The sequence below is a fragment of the Aethalodelphis obliquidens genome, unplaced genomic scaffold (assembly GCF_003676395.1).
Source record: "Aethalodelphis obliquidens isolate GAN/ISIS:26980383/991018 unplaced genomic scaffold, ASM367639v1 scaffold18, whole genome shotgun sequence".
Taxonomy (NCBI): Eukaryota; Metazoa; Chordata; class Mammalia; order Artiodactyla; family Delphinidae; genus Aethalodelphis; species Aethalodelphis obliquidens.
In genome coordinates, this window is record NW_020837962.1 from 10735264 (window position 1) to 10745315 (window position 10052).

The following is a 10052-nucleotide window of genomic DNA, read 5'->3' on the forward strand; positions in this document are numbered from 1 at the left end:
ACCCAAGGCCTTTATAGCATGCAGAATGAAACTTCTCTCCCCAGGGGCACCATGAAGGATGAAAGTCAAGAAACAAACAAATCGCTTCTTCATTTAAAGACGTGATGTGTTCTCTTGGATCACAACCTTCCTGACACCCAGGGGGACAGGTGACTTACCAAAATCAGCCTTTCCAGAAAGACACCAAAAACATTTTTCCAGGATCCCAGAAACAGATCATGAACAAGCCACTTCATGGCAAGCCCTGTAGACAGTCAGCTTGTTGACTAGCATCTGCTTTGCCTGAGAGGACTCTGGACCTCCCTGGGAGCACTCCCAGGAGAGGAGAAAGGTTCCAGGAGACAGGCTGGAGGTGCAGTGGATTGTTCTGACTCATGGTTCTGATGGGTTCATTAATATTTACATGGATCATAAGAAATCTGTTGCATTTCTTTACACTAAAAATGAAATATCAAAAAGGGAAAGTAAAAAAAAACCCAAAAAACCCCTTTTGAAACTGCATAAAAAAATAAAATACTTACGAACAAACCTGACCAAGGAGGTGAAAGACTTATATGCTGAGAAGTATAAAACACTGATAAAGGAAATTGAAGATTATTCAAAGAAGTGTAAAGACATCCCATGCTCTTGGATTAGAAGAATTAATATTGTTAAAATGGCCACGTTACCCAAAGCAATCTACAGATTTAATGCGATCCCTATCAAATTACCCATGATATCTTTCACAGAACTAGAAAAAATAATCTTAAAATTTATATGGAACCATAAAAGACCCAGAATTGCCAAAGCGATCCTGAGGGAAAAGAACAAAGCTGGAGGCATAACCCTCTCAGACCTCAGACAATACAAAGCTACAGTAATCAAAACAGCGTGGTATTGGCACAAAAACAGACATACGGAGCAATGGAAAAGAATAGAGAGCCCAGAAATAAACCCACACACCTACAGTCAATTAATCTTCAACAAAGGAGGCAAGAATATACAATGGAGAAAAGACAGTCTCTTAAGCAAGTGGTGTTGGGAAAGCTGGACAGTCGCATGTAAATCAATGAAGTTAGAACACTCCCTCACACCATACATGAATATAAACTCAAAATGGTGTAAAGACTTAAATATAAGACATGACACCATAAAACTCCTAGAAGAGAACATAGGCAAAACATTCTCTGACATAAATCATAGCAATGTTTTCTTAGGTCAGTCTCCCAAGGCAGTAGTAATAAAAGCAAAAATAAACAAATGGGATCTAATCAAATTTACAAGCGTTTGCGAAGAAATGGAATCCACAAACAAAATGAGAAGACAATCTACGAACTGGGAGAAAATATCTGCAAACGATGTGACAGACAAGGGCTTAATTTAAAAACTATACAAACTCAATAACAACAACAAAAACCCAATCAAAAAATGCACAGAAAACCTAAATAGACATTTCTCCAATGAAGACATACAGATGGCCAATAGGCACATGAAAAGATGCTTAACATCACTAATTACTAGAGAAATGCAAGGGAATTCCCTGGCAGTCCAGTAGTTAGGACTTGGCGCTTTCACTGCCGAGGCCCAGGTGCAATCCCTGGTCAGGGAACTAAGATCCCACAAGGGCAGCACGGCCGAAAAAAAGAAAGAGAGAGAGAGAGAGAGAGAGAGAGAGAGAGAGAGAAATACAGATCAAAACTACAATGAGGTACCACCTCACACCAATCAGAATGGCCATCATTAAAAACTCTACAAATAACAAATGCTGGAGAGTGTGTGGAGAAAAGGGAACCCTCCTACACTGTTGGTGGGAAGGTAAATTGGTGCAGCCACTATGGAAAACAGTACAGAGGTTCCTTAAAAAACTAAAAATAGGGCTTCCCTGGTGGTGCAGTGGTTGGGAGTCCGCCTGCCGATGCAGGGGACGTGGGTTCGTGCCCCGGTCCGGGAGGATCCCACGTGCCGCGCAGCAGCTAGGCCCGTGAGCCATGGCCGCTGAGCCTGCGCATCTGGAGCCTGTGTTCTGCAGCGGGGGAGGCCACAGCAGTGAGAGGCCCGCGTACCAAAAAACAAAAAACTAAAAATAGAGTTGCCATATGATCCAGCAATCCCACTACTGGGCATATATTACCCAAGGGGAAAGGGGTCGGGGAGGGATAAATTAGGAGTTTGGGATTAGCAGATATAAACTACTATATATAAAATAAACAACAAGGTCCTATACTGTATACCAGAGGAAAATATATGCAATAGTCTGTAATAAACCATAATGGAAAAGAAAAAAAATACACAAAGTAGATTTACATGGGCAAATATAAAAAAAAATCTCTCTAGATATACTTAAGCGTAAAGAAGCAAAGGCTATAACATATTTGTATTGTAAAATAAACAATGAAAAAATTTGCATGAATCAAAGCCAGTACAACTAGGAACCAAATATTTTGCTTCCGGGGGGAGGGATAAATTGGGAGATTGGGATTGACATATATACACTACCATATATAAAATAGATAAGTAATAAGAACCTACTGTATAGCACAGGGAAGTCTACTCAGTACTCTGTAATGACCTATATTAGGAACAGAATCTAAAAAAGAGCAGATATATGTATAACTGATTCATTTTGCTGTACAGCAGAATCTAACACAACATTGTAAACCAACTATACCCCAATACAAACTAATTTCAAAAAATAAAAAATAAAATAGTTTTACAAGGCAAAATAAAAATTTTGCTTCCAAAAAAATTCCCTTTGGGTGTAAAATGATGCAAGTGTATAAGCTGAATCACCAACAATGATACTGATTGCTGCAATTAAAACCAAGACAGACGTGGCCACTTAGCCTGGACTCAGAGGGTCAGGCCAGTATATTGGGAAGGTCTGATTCTCCATTTTTATTGTCAGTGTACCATGAGACTGGGCTTACCAGTCAGGCTCACAAAAGACTGAGGCTTAAACCAAATTCTGGTTTACTTGTTTATAGTCAAGAGTCACTGGAATGCTCTTAACCCTGCTCCAGACACCTCCTCCTCTCTTAGTGTTCCTGGGAAACTAGACTGCTAACCAGAAAGTTCTTGGTGAGCAGCGTACAAAGAGGAAAGAAAAGAGAGCCTTAAGGGAGATCTTTTACTCAGGCCTTTCTCAAAGGTCAGGAATGCTTGCCCCTCAAGTCCATGTTCCTTGTGTCTGAGCAGTGCCAGGAGGGCTGCCAGACTCTTGCTGACTCTTCTTTCTCTTGGCTCCATTCAGACTAGGCCGCTCTGTAAACACATTACTTTTCAGATCCATAAATCACGCCTTAACTTCCTAGGCTTTCCTTAAGGTTATTTTTTATTTATTTATTTATTTTATTTTGGCTGCACAGGCTCTTCGTTGCAGCATACAGGCTTCCCTAGTTGCATTGCATGGGTTTCTGTAGTTGCGGCACGCAGGCTTAGTTGCAGGATGTGGTATCTTAATTCTCCGACCAGGGATCGAACTGGGGCCCCCCTCATTGGGATCGCAGAGTCTTAACCACTGGACCACCAGGGACGTCCCAAGGTTACTTCTTATTTCTGCAGAAACATGATTTTATCTTCATTTTCCCTGTTTAATTCTCAAAATTCAGCCTTATTCCCCTCTTTCAAGTTCTTGGGAAACGCCTCATTACAGGAAGCTATCTGTGGATTACATTGATGTATCTGATTGCTAAAGCGCCAATACACAACAGTTTTATTTAGAAACCTTTTCAATTATAAAGCTTATACTTTTTGAGCAGTTCTTTTATGGCAAGTGTTATGCAACCTATTTTCATGTAATCTTCCCAATTATCACCTGAGGCAGTTACAATCATTACTCCTATTTTGCAGATATGGAAACTAAGGCTTAGAGAGGTTAAATAACTAACCCAAGATGTTATAGCTGTTAAACTGTTAGGAGCAATTTCAACCCAGGCAATCTGACTCCAGAGCCCTGGCTTAAATAATCTGCTAATTATGGAAGAAATACATACTCACCGTAACAAATAAGAAAAATATAGAAAAAAGTATAAAAAAGAAAAAATTACCCTTTGCTCATCATCCAAAGATAATCACTTAACATTACTGTTTCCTTATTGCTCTTTTCAGTCTATTTTCAATAATTATGATGGCACTTTATGTACAACTTGGTATCCCATTTAAAAACTTATATTGGGGTCTTCCCTGGTAGTGCAGTCGTTAAGAATCCGTCTGCCGGGCTTCCCTGGTGGCGCAGTGGTTGAGAGTCCGCCTGCCGATGCAGGAGACACGGGTTCGTGCCCCGGTCCAGGGGGATCCCACATGCTGCAGAGCAGCTGGGCCCATGAGCCATGGCTGCTGAGCCTGCGCGTTCGGAGCCTGTGCTCCTTAACAGGAGAGGCCACAGCAGTGAGAGGCCCGCATACTGCAAAAAAAAAAAAAAAGAATCTGTCTGCCAATGCAGGGTACACGGGTTCGAGCCCTGGTCTGGGAAGATCCCACATGCCACGGAGCAACTAAGCCGGTGCGCCACAACTACTGAGCCTGTGCTCTAGAGCCCACGAGCCACAACTACTGAAGCCCGTGCACCTAGAGCCCGTGGTCTGCAACAAGAGAAGCCACCACAATGAGAAGCCCACGCACCACAACGAAGACTAGCCCCCACTCGCCACAACTAGAGAAAGCCATGCTCAGCAACGAATAACCAAAGCAGCCAAAGATAAATAAATAAATAAATTTATAAAGAAAAAAAACATATTGGAAGCATTTCCACGTTATCAAAAACTCCTTATATATATAATCTTAATTGGCTGCAATCTTTCCTCCTGAGAGGAAAAATACTTAGAAATTAGGTCATTTTTCTCCAATTTTTCTCTACTGTAAATAATTCTGCAATGAACTTCATGTTTTCCCATCCATTTCCATTCATCTTTTTCCATATTCAACATATTTCCTTAGGATAACATGGCAATTATTGCCAGCTGTCCCCAGTGTCTACCTCCTCCTTCTTTCTCATTGTAACAGAACTTGTGCTTTTTAGCTGGGTGTGGGCTACCAGAGTGATACTATGCTTCCTAGCCTCCCTTGAGCTAGATGTGGTTATGTGACCACGTGACTAAGATCTAGCTAATGGAATGTGAACAGAAGTGATACGTGCAACCTCCCAAGTTCCACCCTGAAAAGGAAGGGACATGCCCTCCCTTTCTCCTTCCTGTTGGCTGCAATGCAGGTGTGGTACTGAGCCATACTGGGTGAGAGTCATGCTTAGGATACGAAGCACTCTAAGATAGTGGAGCACAAAGCAGAAGAAGCCTGGGTCCCCAGCAACTTTCCAGAGCATAGTTATCAGACCAGCTTGGATTGTATGTGGGAGAAAAATACATTTCTATTTGTTTAAGCCAATGTTATTTTGAATTTCTTAGTATAGTTAATGAAATCAGATGCCCAGTTAAAACACAGATTTTTAGAATTAAATTTACAGAGTCAAATGGTATGAATAGTTTTCAACCGCACAATGCATACAATAGGGGCAAATTACTTTACAAGAGTATACTGAGTATACTTGCTCACCCACCAACCAGCAAAGTAAAAGCTTTTGTCTCACTAAACCCCCTCTATCATTCAGTATTAATAATTTTTTAAATGTTGACTAGCAAGATGGGTTTCATTTCAGTAGGTTCCCTCTGACTATGAGGGCATCATCCACAGCAAGGCAGAGCAGGCTTTTACATCGTTTATCCTTTTGCTGTTAATTGTAGTTATAATCACTTTTACAAAACTTTTTTGATTGTTTTTTAAATCTATGTACTGGATTGTTTAAGTGATCTTCAGTCCTTTTATACATTTGCCTTTCCTATTGTGATTTTCCCATTCCTATAGATCCTTGCCTCTTTTCTATTTAAGGAAGACTTTTCAATTATTTCTTTTAGGGCAGGTTTAGTGTTGCTGTATTCTTTTAGTTTTTGCGTAGGACACAGCAGGCTTTGACTCACTCCCTGGAACTCTTCTCTGCACTCCGGCTGGCTCAGTCCCCCGTCCCTCCAGGTACAGCCATTCTTATGCTGCAGGGGAGAAAGAGGTAGGCCATCACTTTGCTCCTGGCCACGCCATGTCTGTAACTCTCAGGCCAAGTGTCTCAGACAAGTCTGATCTCAGAATTCTCAATCTGATGGGCCTTTTCGGGGAAAATGAATTATCTGAGCACATAGTCCTCTAACCTACTATCCAACCCATCGTTTCTTCTCCATCCTCACTGTGTTTAACCTGCATTCTCTGTAGATCTCATTACCCTCCAGGAATCTCTGGTTGCAGCTTCTATTTGCAAGAATTAATCAGTATCAGTAGATCTAGAACCTTTCTTTGGAAGCGTCTCTGGCCTCAGTGACTGAAAAAGAATCCTGCTAGAGTTGATATGGAGCAAAGCCACTTTCTGGTAATGGGATTAACGTACCAGGGGTACATTTTAGAGTCCTGACTTCTTTCTGATGAAGGAACTCCTGCCCAGCTAGAGGTGATCCTAGCTTCAAATCATGAGAGCCTCTTATTCTTGGTTAAAGTAAAACCTGCAGGCATGACCTACAGCCATCATTCCCCAATTAGAGACAAACTAGTGAACTCAGCTTTCTAACTGCTCAGTCAGGCATTTTGGATACTTATGAGAAAAGCCTCTTGCTGAAGTCGGGAACAAATTCTTGCTTGTCTAGACTCCTTTGGTGCACTGTAAGAAGACCTTGTCAACTTCCCATTGGTAGTAAAATCTCATGAAGGATACACTAAAGGCTCTAAGCAGTGGTCCCCAACCTTTCTGGGCTCAGACACCGGTTTCATGGAAGACAATTTTTCCATGAACAGCGGTTGGGGGGGGCGGTGTTGGGGAATGGTTCAGGCGATAATGCCAGCGATGGGGAGCAATGTGGAGCGGCAGATACAGCTTCACTCGCTCGCGCCCTGCTCACCTCCTACTGTGAGGCCCAGTTCCTAACAGGCCACAGACCAGTACCAGTCCACGGCCTGGGGGTTGGGGACTCCTGCTATAAGAACAACAGACATACTTATTTTTAAGTAATAAACCCTAAAAAGCAGTACCATCTGGGAATGTTAAAAACACCAAACCTGGGAATTCCCTGGCGGCCCAGTGGTTAGGACTCAGCACTTTCACTGCTGGGGACCAGGTCTGACCCCTGGTCTGGGAACCAAGATCCCGCAAGCTGCGCAGCATGGCCAAAATAACACCAAACGTAGTGAGTAATTCATTCTGGAAGTCATGTTTAAAATTACCAAGGAAAAAATATATACTTAACAATAAATAGTGATAATGTCTGGGTGATAAGAATGTGGTGCATTTATTTTCTATTTTTTTATCTGTATTTTCTAACTTTCTAAAATGTACATATACTGTTTTGTAATAATAAAAAGTTACTTTTAATTTTAAAAAAGATGATGTGATCTTCAGAGAGAAAGCAGATATTTGGCTATGGAAAGAATTTTAATACATACAAATTATTATTATTATTGGTATGTTAGGGGCTGAAATGAAGAATCTTGTCAAAGGGTTGTGGCAGAAGAATTTTTAAGTTTGGATGATTAAAATCCGTCACTTGAACTTCTAATGGATATATGGTCAAGCACCTCTGATTTTAAAAAAATCAAGTTAGAAAAATAAATAAATAAAAAATCAAGTGAGGTATATAATTCAGTCTTATTCTTTCAATCTCAGTCTATCATAGACTTTGTATCTCATCTCTTTCCTTTAAGCAAGATCAAGCTTTCAAGCTTCTTCTTCTTTTTTTTTTTTTTTAGATGTTGGGGGTAGGAGTTTAGTAATTTATTTATTTATTTTTGCTGTGTTGGGTCTTCGTTTCTGTGCGAGGGCTTTCTCTAGTTGTGGCAAGCGGGCGCCACTCTTCCTCGCGTTGTGCGGGCCTCTCACTATCGCAGCCTCTCTTGTTGCGGAGCACAGGCTCCAGAGATGCAGGCTCAGTAGTTGTGGCTCACGGGCCTAGTTGCTCCGCGGCATGTGGGATCCTCCCAGACCCAGGGCTCGAACCTGTGTCCCGAACCTGTGTCCCCTGCATTAGCAGGCAGATTCTCAACCACTGCGCCACCAGGGAAGTCCGAAGCTTCTTCTTTCTTGATCTACTTGTTTAGTTTTGGTAGTCAGAAGGCCTAGGGAAGATTTTGTTTCCTCTCCTGTTTCAAAGATAACTCTCCGGTTACCCAGTGAGTTAATACCACAGGCTTAACTTCTAGTCATTGGAAACTGGGTTTATCTCTTTGTAATAATGAGAACAGGATTCAAAGTAAAGGGCCATTAGAGCCACTTGTTCTTGGTGAAAGGGCCACAGATCAAAATCAGGAGGATCTGAGCCCCAAATGAGATATCTCTGATGTAAGAATACCATAAAATTAAGTACAAAGGAAGAGGGGAAAGAGGACTACTTGAACAGCACTGTGATTACATGGTGAACATGTACCAGGCCATTAGCTCTTCTTCAACATTTACATTTTGGGTTGGTCTAGCCTGTAGGAAAGTTTGTCTTTATCATTCTTCCATCTGTCCTTTCAGCACCTTTTTCCTTCCTCCTGGGACCCCCAGATACCTCTTTTGTGACCCATCCCCACAAGGCCTAGCTCTACCTGTCAAGATGTCACTTGTGGCAGATACTGTTAGTTAACCTGTCTATTCTTCGTCCTTCTTTTTATTTTCCAACAGAGCCCTGATTTTGTGCAGGCAGATGGTCAGGAGAGACTGGGTCCCCTGGAGGTGAACCATGATGGGTGAAAACCAATACAGTAGCTAGTCTTTTTACCCTTGATAATGATTGGTTTAGGTTTGGTACATGACACAATGCTTGTCTGCATGTATTACGTGGATTCCATTGCCATCTTCCCCAACATGCTAAGGATGGCAGAGGAGAAATATGGAAGTATTGGGACCATGATGGTGTCATTATGCCACTGAATTAATCAACCTATAACTGCCCTACCTTTGAACATTTTGTTGGGTTTTCTGTTACTTGCAGCTGAAACTATCCTATCTAATATTCCACCAAATCCCGTTACTTATTTTGTCAACTCTGATAATATTGTTTCAATTAATATGCAACCACTCCTTGAGTGACCTTTTAGGTACAGGAACATGCCTGGCACAAGAATAAGAAAATATATTGAGACATATTCAGAATTTTCTATTAAGGTAAATATCACCCTTGTTTTTTCAGACACTTTTGTAAACTGACAATTTCTTTGAAACTACCCTCTGAGGAGAGGCTTCTGAGTTCTTTGCAGCTGAGGAAAGCAAAGTTGTATATATGCCAAAATGACACAAGCAATTAGTGGCAAAGCTGCGGAAGCAGCTCAATTTTCTAATTCCAAATCCCTACACCACGGCACACAATGCCAGTAAAGTGGAAAATATGTGGCAATGGGGCAGGTCGAATGGGAGGTATTAAGAAGCCTACAACGTCCCGCGAAGCAATCCGATGGCTCTACTACCGCTTGAAGTCCGCAGTGGCTCCAAGCCTGACATGGCTACGTTGGGCTGCAGTCGCCGGTCACAATACCCCTAGAATACATTGCGTTGGAGCAACCGGCCTGCGCCGACCTGAACTTTGTCCACCCAGAAGACACCCCTTTACATTCCATGGCCCCGCAGTCCGCCCAAGACCCAGCGGACTACTCAGGCTAAGACTAGGACCCGCATTCCTAGCCACTCAGGCATCTCACCTCGGCCGGACCAAAGTTTCGGACCCACAGGGTACTGCTGGCCGAACCCACATTTCAGTACCGATACTCTTCAGGTTCCGGATTCTCTCCGTCTACTTGCTTTCCTTCTTCCCTGAAACATTACGTCCCTCCGTGGTCTCCCTAACGCTCCACTTCACCAGGTCTGTGGGCACGAAGCTCACGGGGGAGACCCAGACAGCGGAACCGGAAATGCCTGGAAAAACTGCGGGAAAACTACATCTCCCAGAATGCCGGGTGAGCCGGGGGAGGGAGGTTCTCCGTTAAGGCGTCCGATTGGTCAACACTTAAAAGGGCCTGCCCCCTCCTAGGTCACGCTAGCCAATCAGAGGCAGAGCTGCGTAGAAACATGG

The 10052-nt window shown here is 42.5% G+C and overlaps 1 protein-coding gene across 1 annotated transcript in view; it reads right to left on the reverse strand.

Moving 5' to 3' along the window:
• The window catches only part of NAA60 (N-alpha-acetyltransferase 60, NatF catalytic subunit), a 40627-nt gene extending 30764 nt beyond the window's left edge, over positions 1-9863 (reverse strand). The window contains exon 1 of the mRNA XM_027117591.1: positions 9682-9863. The gene's annotated coding sequence lies outside the window, so the exon portion shown is untranslated. The remainder of the gene's footprint in view (positions 1-9681) is intronic.
• Positions 9864-10052: the final 189 nt, after the last annotated feature.